Source organism: Rhagoletis zephyria, unplaced genomic scaffold (genome assembly GCF_001687245.7).
Source record: "Rhagoletis zephyria isolate East Lansing unplaced genomic scaffold, Rhagoletis_zephyria_1.1 Rzeph_scaffold_05416, whole genome shotgun sequence".
Lineage (NCBI taxonomy): Eukaryota > Metazoa > Arthropoda > Insecta > Diptera > Tephritidae > Rhagoletis > Rhagoletis zephyria.
In genome coordinates this window covers 5,139-16,003 of record NW_016162499.1, presented here as the reverse complement: position 1 = coordinate 16,003, position 10,865 = coordinate 5,139, and the positions used below count along the sequence as shown (strand labels likewise).

At 37.0% G+C, this 10,865-nt stretch overlaps 1 long non-coding RNA gene across 1 annotated transcript in view; it reads left to right on the top strand.

The window, feature by feature from the left end:
* The window catches only part of LOC108372070 (uncharacterized), a 12,744-nt gene extending 7,744 nt beyond the window's left edge, over positions 1 to 5,000 (top strand). Inside the window, exon 3 of the long non-coding RNA XR_001848809.1 lies at positions 4,985 to 5,000. This is a non-coding gene — a long non-coding RNA (uncharacterized LOC108372070). The remainder of the gene's footprint in view (positions 1 to 4,984) is intronic.
* Positions 5,001 to 10,865: the final 5,865 nt, after the last annotated feature.

The window sequence follows — 10,865 nt, the reverse complement described above, 5'->3', positions numbered from 1 at the left end:
GAAGAAGAATAGACCTGTAAGTGACAAAAAACAAAAACAACGCGAATAAGCTGTTTCTTAAATTCTGGGCACGAAATGTGGTTATTTGCGTTCCCGTACTTCTGGATTATGTTCCATTTTTGAGAGAAAACTTTTCGCTTATTCTCTAATTAAGGGATCCGGTCCGGATTGTTAGGGAAAGAACCTCATATAAAGGTTGAAAATACATCAATAGGCCATTCACTATTCCTTAAAAGCACCAAGTAAATGCAGGCAACTTGTAAACACAAAACAGCTGATATGCACTTTGACACTTTATCCATTTTTGCCTGGAGAAAAAGTCCGGGCACGAAGAAGAATACATTTACGATCGCAACTGTGGAATGCATGCGCTCTCTAATGCCCATTTTCTGGAGTACGGGAACGATTTCTGGGCTATTTCGGGCATCCGCGGGACCCCGTGTTGCGCTAGGGAACAAACTTATTAGCTCTGATCCAATACTTTTCGTGAAAAATCCTAAAAAACTGTCAAACAGCAATATTACTTACACTTACCATTTTTCCTGTAAAAACGTCAACCAGTGATTGCTTGACACTTTTCATGATTTTACCAGAAGAAAAAGTTCGGGTAAAATCTTGCAACTCATCCTCTACACAACTCTCCAAAAGTTGCTCTCATTTACAGGATTTTGGAGGATTTTGGAGTACGGGAACATTTTTCCTGCAACTTCCTGCAAGTTCGTGTAAAATCCTGTAAGTTCATGGAGTACTGGATCACAGCTATTATTTAACGTGCGATATATCGCTCATTTACTTCAATAGTGTCATCATCTAAATTATACAAATATAGAGCTGAGTATGCAGAAGTAAGCGCTACCTCATGGTACAATAATTACAGGTATTGTCTGTCTTCCCAGAGAGCGCATATTCCGATCTGCCTTATTTGAAAAATGTCATTGTTGCCGATAAGACTGTAAGGGAAAAGGGATATTTCTGTACACCATATACCATACATGTCCATGTATTTTTTTTTTGAACGAACCGTCTTGCAGAGAACTTATTTAATTTGCAAATGCCGAAAAATAAACATTTGCTTGGTAAACAAATCAAAAATTTGTATTCCTCACTATTTCAAACGATTCTTTTTTTTAGAAAATTTTTAAAAATTAAATTGAGCTAAAACCAAAAGCAAAGCCAACTAAAAGCTCAGTTATGCAAGACTTAGACTTGCCTTGGCTTGAAAATTGTATATCTAGCAAATGAGCAGCACGTGTATTTTTTGTATAAATGTAATTTATTTGGCAATCGAAAAACAAACTTTCAATTAAAGACAGAAACTTAAATAAAAACAATCACAATTTCAAACGCGTAAATACATTTATTTTAATAGTAATTTTTAAGTAATTTTGGTCAAAAAACAAGCTAAACGATTACAATTTACGTGTACATATACAAGTGCTGAGAATCAAAACAAAGAGAAAAGGTAATAGTTGGCACGCTGAGTAATCGCGTCTAAAGGCTCTGTTATGCATACTTGGCATTGCATGCACTGCTATACCATTTTTACGTAGAAATCAAAAACCAACAGACTTCTACGTATGTAGTGCTGTGCGTTCGATAACCGATTACACGCGAGGCTCATTTAACAGATTTCTTATGTGACAGCTCTCAAGCCATGCCAAGTATGCATAACGGAGCCTTTAAGTTTCTAGGTAAGGCAAGTCAAGTCTGAAGGTGCTGGCCCAATGTAGGCTTGTTTTGCTTGCTTCGCTGCGAGAAGTGTCAAAAATTATTTGGAATATACTAAAACGTATAAAGGCTGGCCAAATGGCAACTTTTCTTCACTTGCTTTAAGCGCCTCAAAGTTTGAAATAGGCAAATGTTTTATTTGAAAGCGTTTTGTAGGCTTTTTACAAATGGTTAGTTGGTCCCATATTTATATTTAACAAACATATCGTTATCTTACAGTAAAAAGTTGCAAAACCCACTTTTACAAATTTTACACGAGAGGAAAAAACTTCTTATAGCTCTTTTCTTCAAGTAAATCGCTTTTTTATGTAAGTTATAATTTTTTAGTAAATGTAGATATATGTACATATGTATGTATCATTATTACCATTTCTTTTAAATACAAACATTAATTCGCATTAATTTAAAAATAAATCTAAAAGTTTTTGATAAATTTTCTAGTTGTCTAGGTAAATAATTATTAATGTTAAGGGAACAGACATTGACTTTTCAACCAGACAGCTGGTTACTTTAACAGCGTTCCAAGCCGCCATTCGGCTAAACAAGTTTTTAAAGTAAATCAAAGCAAATTAAAGTCAGCAAAGCGAGCAAAGCAAGCCTGCATTGGGCCAGTGCCTTTAGTTTTTTGTTTTAAGTCATTTAATTTATAATTTTAATATTTTAATTAGTTTTTTTTTGTATTTTGGAGCTGTAAAAAGGAGGGCAAGTCAGAAGTTGGAAGGAGCTGTTTGCTGTTTGCAGGTGAGTCCTGGCAGTGTGTGATTTTTGGGTTTTTTATTTAAATGGACGCTGCGGCGTCTATAGAGGAGGGGTTGCTGGAGGATATGATGCAGGTTTCTGCGCATAGGTCTTCAGCAAGGAAGTGTATGAGAGCTAGGAAAAAAAAGGATGCAAAGGCGGATGTTAGTAATGGGGATAGTTTTTCTGAGGAGGATTTAAGTGAGGTTAGGGATATACCAAAGATTGCTTTGCAGGGTATGCTTGTACCCAGGGGTACTTTTAATAAGACGTTGTTGTTTCAAAATGGTGGTTTTGGGAACGTTCAAGTTGGAAAAAGTGGAGTTGCAGGGATTACTTGTGATAAAGAGGTTATGTTCAGTGGTGTATATAATGCTCAAAATGGCGATGTTGTACATGGTGTTGTTGGAGAGCGTAATGTTGTGTTCAATGAAAGAGATGGTGATATGTTTGTGCCTTGTGTTTCATGTGATGAGGGTTTGATTCAAAATGGGGGTCAAATGTCTACTCAGGTTGGAAATGATTGTGTTGAAAGTGTTTCTGGTGATATTGGGGTTATGTTGAATGATGTACATAATTTTCAAAATGGTGTTGTGCTTAATGGAAGTGGGAAGAATATTGTGTCCTTGAATTTTAACAGTGGTGGTCAGATAAATGGGGAGTCTTGTGAAGAAAATGTTTGTGCTCAGAATACTAACAGTGGTAGTAATATTAGTAAGAATGGCTTTAGTGATGAGGGTGTGTATAAGAGTGCTGTATATTCTGAGTTTTATAGGGGTGAATTTTGTGTTCTTGCTGATACTTCGAAGAGTCCTTTCTTTGATAATAAATTCATGAAAAATGGTTTGTTTTTGTTTGCAAAAATACGCAAATATAATTTTAAAGGCATGAAGAATATAAAGGCGATTGGCAAGTCTTTGTATACGATTTTTTTTGAAAGTGGTAGTACTGCTAATGATTGTGTTGTTAATGAGGTTTTGAAGGAAAAAGGTATACGAGTATTTATACCACGAAGTTTTGTTGAAACTTATAGTGTTTTGAGACAGGTTCCAGTTGATTTTTCGGATAAGGAGATTTTTGAGAATTTTAAGGCTGTTGTACCGTTATGAAAGTTCTTTTCCGGTGCTTGGTAGTAGTTTGGATAAGGTGCAGGATAATAATGATATTGTTGAAGGTTGACTAGGAGGAGGTATAATGTAGTTGTTAAGGATCAGAGTTTTCAGCCCATTGTTGATCAGCAGAAGCAAATTCGTAGAAGTAAAGGGACAATAAATCCTTGTTTTAATAGTGAAAGATGGAGTAAGGTTTCTGAATTTGAAAGGCTTTTGGCGCTTTTGGTTGAAAATTTTGATATTAACTCTGAGGAACCTTTGGTGAAGTTGATGAGCAATTTATGTAAGACTAGTGTTAGTGATAGGCTTGTGGCTTCTTTTATTAATAATGATGGACAAGATTCGAATTCTGCAGCTTAATTGTCAAAGTTTAAAGGCTAATAAGGATGTTTTAGATTTCTTTATTGAACAAAATAATGTTGATATTGTTGCTCTTGATGAAATTTGTTCTCATGATGAGCAAAAGTCTGAGCATAAATTGATAAATTTGGTGTTGCGGTAGGTTTCAGGAAAAATATAAGATTTGAGAGAGTGAGGTATAATTCAATACATGACATTGTCATTGCTAAAACTATTAATTTGAAGGATAATTTTGTTGTGTGTTCTGTGTATTTTGCTCCTAGTGTTAGTACTAGAGTTTTTGAATATGAAGTTAATCGACCAAATCGAGCAAGTTGTGATAGACTTAAGGCATACTTCCAGTGTATTGATGACCTCGATGCAGGCAAAAACATGGCCCCAATAATGCAAGGAAAGTTCAACGTCGAAAAACAGACGGGCGCTGGATTCGTCGCTCGACTCTCACACCTACTGTGAGAGAGCACTCTTCAACAAACCGACATACGCGAGCAGTGGAACCACATTTCCCGCTCATTACTGGTACGATGAGGAGTGTCAAGAAGCCGCAGAGAAAATTGTTTGAAATTCTGGCCGACAGAAAAAACACCCGAAATTTTTAGCAGGGAGTTGAGCGAATTACGGAGGGTTTCAAGACTCCTGTAGGAACAACCATGACGACCTAGTAACCGATGTCCAGATCGTTCTCAAATTATGGAGGGAACACTTTTCGACCCTTTTGAATGGCAGAAGCNTTCACTTGGCATTTCCAATTGGCGTCAGTTGGCACAGAAGAGAAACGATTGACGTGCTTTATTGAACTCGGCCAAAATCGCTTTGGCGGTTACAGCGCCAAACAAGAAGAAGAAGAAGAGAATAGATCTGTAACCTTATCAGTCACACAGTGTTTTAATCACGAAGAAATCCTTTACGGTGGTACCGGGAGGGAAACGGTACAGGAAGTTTAGTTTGGGTTAAAGTGTCACACTGCCGGGGTTAGGCTTTCGATGCTTCCTCCTCGTAAAATAAACATGCGCAGTAAAAAGTTAACTATTTAAATCGACGAATAGTTTTGCATCAACTTTTGTGAACTTCTGTTTATGTGTTTTTGTACAACATATTCCCACTGGGAAAATAGGTAACCACCTTACGAGGTAAGCCATGTTTTCTTTCAGTTTTTAGTATCAAATTTGTCATCATTGCCAATGTCATCTACTAATAAAGCGCAAAATGAACACCTCCGGCGAAACATTACGTTGTCAGTTGCAAAATAACGAACAGCCGAAGTTATTTCCAAGCACCGAACTACTCCGAGCGACTGCTCTGCATTACACGTAATTTCCTTTTAAAGCGGCTCAGAAGTATGTCTGATACCAAATGTACATTTTAAATTCCTACTTACATAAGGCGGCCACGTCTTTATTAAAGTAAGGGAGATTCGGCAGTGAAGTGGTAAGGACAGCCGGGTGAAGTGTAAGTTGCTGGCAAGGTATTGCCCTTCACCTGGCGGTCTTTACCACTTCCTTGCCGAATCTCCATTACTTTAACTAAGACGTGGCCGCCTTATGTAAGTAGGAATTAAGAATGTACATTTGGTATCAGACATACCTCTGAGCCGCTTTACAAAGTAAGTTACGCGTAATGCAGAGCTGTCGCTCGGAGTAGTTCGGCGCTTGGAAATAACTTCGGCTGTACGTTATTTTGCAACTGACGTAATGTGTCGTCGGAGGTGTTCATTTTGCGCTTTACTAGTAGATGACATTGGCCATGATGACAATTTTGGTACTAAAAACTGAAAGAAAACATGGCTTACCTCGTACGGTGCTTACCTATTTTCCCAGTGGGTTTGCCTCTATTGGTTACAATAATTTTAAGCTATAATAAGAAATTTTTTAGTAATGTGAGATAATATTTTATTTAAAAGGGTGCACTTCGTCTATTGAAAATCGTCTGTCTTCCGAAAAAGAAATCTTGACATATGATTCTTTGTATTTCATATGCTAACTCAATTATCGTCAATTAAAGTATTTAATATTAAAGTATATATGTAAGTAGGGATATTTGCATAAACCCACATTCGGCCATCCTGAACAAGTACTCGACCCGAGTGCATGTCACCTCATTAGTTAGGCGGGTTTCGCTCTTCTACGAATTCTTCATCATCACTTCGAAATAGGTCTTCGTCGTCATCAAATGTCCATCCCTTCATAGAATCGGCAGCTGTAGATGTTTGCTTGGGGCCATCAGTCTCACCAATTCGACGTACAACATATCGGTCATTTCGTAAACACTTCACAATTTGATAAGGGCCAAGAAACTTGTGCGCTAACTTAGATCCTGGTGCCTGCTGCGTTCTTCGAATAGCGACCAAATCACGATAACGGGATGCTTTCTTTCTACCTTTATTAAAATTTCGCCTATTCTCAGCCTGAAGATGCTGAATGCTTTCATGCGCCTGACGTCGTAGATCACTTCTTTCCTCATCAAAAGCACTAATGCACTCCTGCTCTAGCATTTCCAACAACCGCGGCTCATCCTTAGTATTCGCTTCAACTCCAAACATCAATCTAAATGGATCTTTTGAACAGTATTTAGATGTCGATACCATTCACCTGGCTTTGGAGCAGAAAGTTTCGTCAGCAGAGGAATCAATATTCGGTTCACTCTTTCAATTTGACCATTTGCCCTGGGAATACCAGTTGTTGTTAAGACGTGCTGAATCTTTTCTTCACTACAATACGCCGCGAACTCCTTTGATGTTAAAGCTGGCCCCCTGTCACTTACAGTGCGTCTTGGGTTGGCGAAATTAATTGACTGCCGCTGAAGCTTTTCAATAACCTCTGCGGTGGCTGTTGATTTCGTGGCATACAACCATACAAATTTAGTAAATGCCTCAATTACTGCGAAAACATGGCCATAGGATTTTTTCGTTGAAGTTAGCGGACCTAAGTGGTCAACGTGAAAGGTATAGAAAGGACAACTTCCTTTATCAATTGGATGCAAAAATATTTCCGGCTTTCCCATCTTTCTCTCAGCTAAAATACACGAAACACAACTCTCAATTACCTTCTCTATTTTTTGTCGAAAACAAGGGATCCAATAAAAATTTTCAATCAATGACAAAGTTTTGCCAACAGAAAAATGTCCTCGTTCATGTGCATTTCGAATAATCTGCGTCTGCATCACTTTTGAAACTACTACGCGTGATTCGTCTCCAACGTCTTTGCATAGCAGTCCTCTCCAAATACTGTAACCACTACATACCCCTTCTTCAGTTTGTTTTATTTTCTGTTTTAAATCTACATCTTCTCGCTGAAGTTTCTTTAACCATGCTACGAGACTGTCATCACTCTCCGTGACTATCAAGCATGACGAAAGCGGATTTCTACTTAACGCATCAACATGTTTAAGACTTCGGCCTGGCCTGTGTTCGATTGTATACTGAAATTCTTCTAAAAGCAATACCCAGCGTGATACCCTCACACAGAGGTCCTTCTTCTGCATGGTCATTGTAAACGCTTTGCAATCCATCACAATCTTAAATTTGATGCCTAATAGGTATACACGGAATCTACGTAAGGCTCTAATGATCGCTAAAACTTCTAATTCATAGCTAGGATACTTCTCTTCAGCTTCAGTTGTCTTTCCACTTGCAAAATATATAGGGTGCATCAATCCATCCTCAGCATCTTGTTGCAGTAAAATTGCCCCATATCCGTCCTTAGATGCATCTGTGTGAAGCTCAGTTTCAGCACCAACTCCAGTGTTGCCAGAACTTTTCAGGGCGACCGGCTAGATTGGACTAAAACAAGTAATTTTTAGCAAAAAAAAAACCGACTTCAACTCTCATATAAAAAAAAATATATATATATATATATCTCATAATCCGCTGATCGGATCTGAACCAGATTAGTATGGGACCACCTCTGAGACACTACCTTTCCGATGCAAAAATTATCGAAATCGGTTGACATGGTCCAAAGTTATGCGGTAACATACATAAAAAAAAAAAAAAAAAAAAAATATTCCGACGAACCTCCTCCTTTTTTGGAAGTCGGTTAAAAACGACTAAAAACGGCTAAAATGTTTCAACTAGAATAAATTTTTTTTAAATACTCAAATTACGATTAGAAAGACTAGTAAATCCATTGAATTTTTTTTGGTTAATAAAGATTATACGTAGCTAAGCTGAACACCACTTTATTTTTGTTTAACAAAGGAAACTGTCGTTATACGTAGCTAAGCTTTACATCAGAAGTCATGTTTGTTTTACTTAAATATAAAAACAGAGATAAATTACAAACGTATGGCATTTTCGTTTCTATTAAACAATTTTGCCTTCTTATAAATATTGGATCATTTTCAGTATGTTGCTTTTTGTCCCGCAAAATGGCTATATTAGCTGAAAGTATGGCACTTTTGCTTAGTGGGAGGGGATTTTTTTTTGAGAAATGAACACGTAAAGCTGTGAAAGCAGAAAGTAGTTTAATTTATTGGCATTCGTTGTTGTTGCCGACTACTTCACTTTTAACAAGTTTATGACATTTAACTAAAATCATGCCACCAGATTCACTAGCAGAAAAATTTGTTTCTTGAAAAAGTAAAAAAAATTTGAAGTTAGTGAAGTTGGATGAAAATATTAAAAGCGTTGCAAGTTTCCAAACTGCCAGAATTCGGTACACCTGAGCAAACGTTCGAATATAGTTTTTTGCTTTTCCAAGATAGGGTACGTAGTTTGATGACAAATTGCTGACGCAAAATATCTTTAAACCTCTGAAACATGTACCATTATCCGTGGAACAGGAAAGATGTCGAGTTAAAATGATGCCCTGCAACTTGTAACGTTACCAATTTTTGGAATCTCGGAATTTTCTGATAAAGATGTGGTGCTGCTTAAAATATATATACAAAAATATAAGCACGAAACTATGTATTTGTCACAAGAATTATTCACATAAGATGAAAACTACTGCAGTTTCATTTTATAAAATTTAAAAAGTATGTTTGCACCATGTATTGTCTTCCCAGAGAGTTTTGCTCCACATTGAAACTCGTGCTCTTTTATTTTCTAAGTGTAGCGAATAAAACTTAAATTTAAGACATTCATAGCAAAAATTTTATGAAACTGGGACGCGAAATTGAAGCAAGGTTTGCCTGTTTTTCTTTATTCTATTAAATATTTATTATTTTTTATGAATATGTAGCTCATTACTTAACAAACAACATATACTACAAACAAATTTCACACTTGGTGTAAAAATTATGAAAATTCTGAAAAATTTCAGCAAAACTTGTAACTGTTTAATCTGCTAAAATTACGCGTCCCAGTTTATGTGTATTTGGGTCACTCGCTTATAAAAAAAACATTGAAATCGGCTCACTATCTGATTGTTTTACAATTTTATATAACACAGTCCGACATGAAAGTTTTCTCAGAGATAAGGCTAGCCATTTCTAATAGATTTTGGAGCAATAAATTTGTAAAAATAAAAACTTGTATATTTGAATTTTAATAAAATAAGGCGAAGAGCAAAATCGGCTAAAAACGGCTAATTTTTTTGCAAAACGGCTAACAAATCGGCTGCCGGCTGAATCGAATTTTTTCCGGCTGTTTGCTGTCGCAACCGGCTAAATCTAGCCGGAAAACGGCTAAAATGGCAACACTGACCAACTCTATAAATGCTAAGCACAGGTTGACTAGTGAGATAGTTTTTCAATGATTCCACAGCTTGTCTTTCTCCAAAATCAAATTGAAATTTAACATTGGCTCTCAAAAGATTTGATACAGGTCGAGCGATTCTCGAGTAATCTGGGATAAATTTCCTGAAGTATCCATTTAATCCAAGAAAAGCCTGAACTTGTCTTACGTTCGTTGGCTCTTGAAAACATTTTACAGCTTAAATTTTTGTTTCTGAGGGCCTTACCATACCGTCTTCGATAATATGACCCAAAAACTCAACGCGACTCGTAAAAAAATTACACTTCTTAAAATTGATGATTAAGCCCGCATTAGATGCTATGTGAAATACCTTTCTCAACCTTAGCAAACCTTCAGTTACGTCTTCCGAAATAACTATCAAATCATCCATGTAGGTCAATACAACGCCCTCGCGGATTGCTTCTCTAAAAATGGCTCTGAAATACAGATGGCGAGTTACACAGTCCAAAAGGAACTCTCAAGAACTCAAACTGTCCATCCGGAATAATAAATGCGGTGTATTTCACACTTTCCTCGACTACTTTCACATGAAAGAACCCATTCTTCAAGTCCAGTGTGCTGAATATTTTTGATCTTTGAAGTCCATCCAGTTGATCCTCAATTAAAGGCAAGGGAAATCGATCCCTTACAATTTTTCGATTCAACAATCTAAATCTATGCAAAGTCGATGGGAGCCATCTTTCTTTTTAGCCAGAACTATCGGACTGGCGTAATCAGATGTCGAAGGTCTTACTATGCCTTGGCTCTACCACTCTTCAACTTGCTTGTTTACGATATCTCTTTCTGCAGGGGATAATCTCCTCGCCTTCTGGTATACAGGTTCGTTGTCTTTAAGCACTAATCTCATACTCACCGTCGTATCAACCTTTTGTTTCGGCTTATACTCGTTGACTATTTTCTCCACTTCAGATTTAACTCCATGGTCTTCTATATGGGAAAGATCAACCAACCTTCATCTTTCTCATTATAAGCATCAATTTGAAAAATTTCAGCAACCTCGTCATCATCTTTATCTATATAAATCACACCCTGTTTGGCATGAAAGTTTCTTCGTACCAGGAAATCATTTCCAATCAAAAGACAATGTCTTGCAATGTCATTAGAAGTGACTCTGATTTGAATCGGAAAAATATGTCCATATATGACTACTTCCGTGTCAAATTCCCCAGTTACATCATGTGCCGGTGACCCTAACCCAGAGAAACGCACTTCTGAAGATTTCAACATCGGGG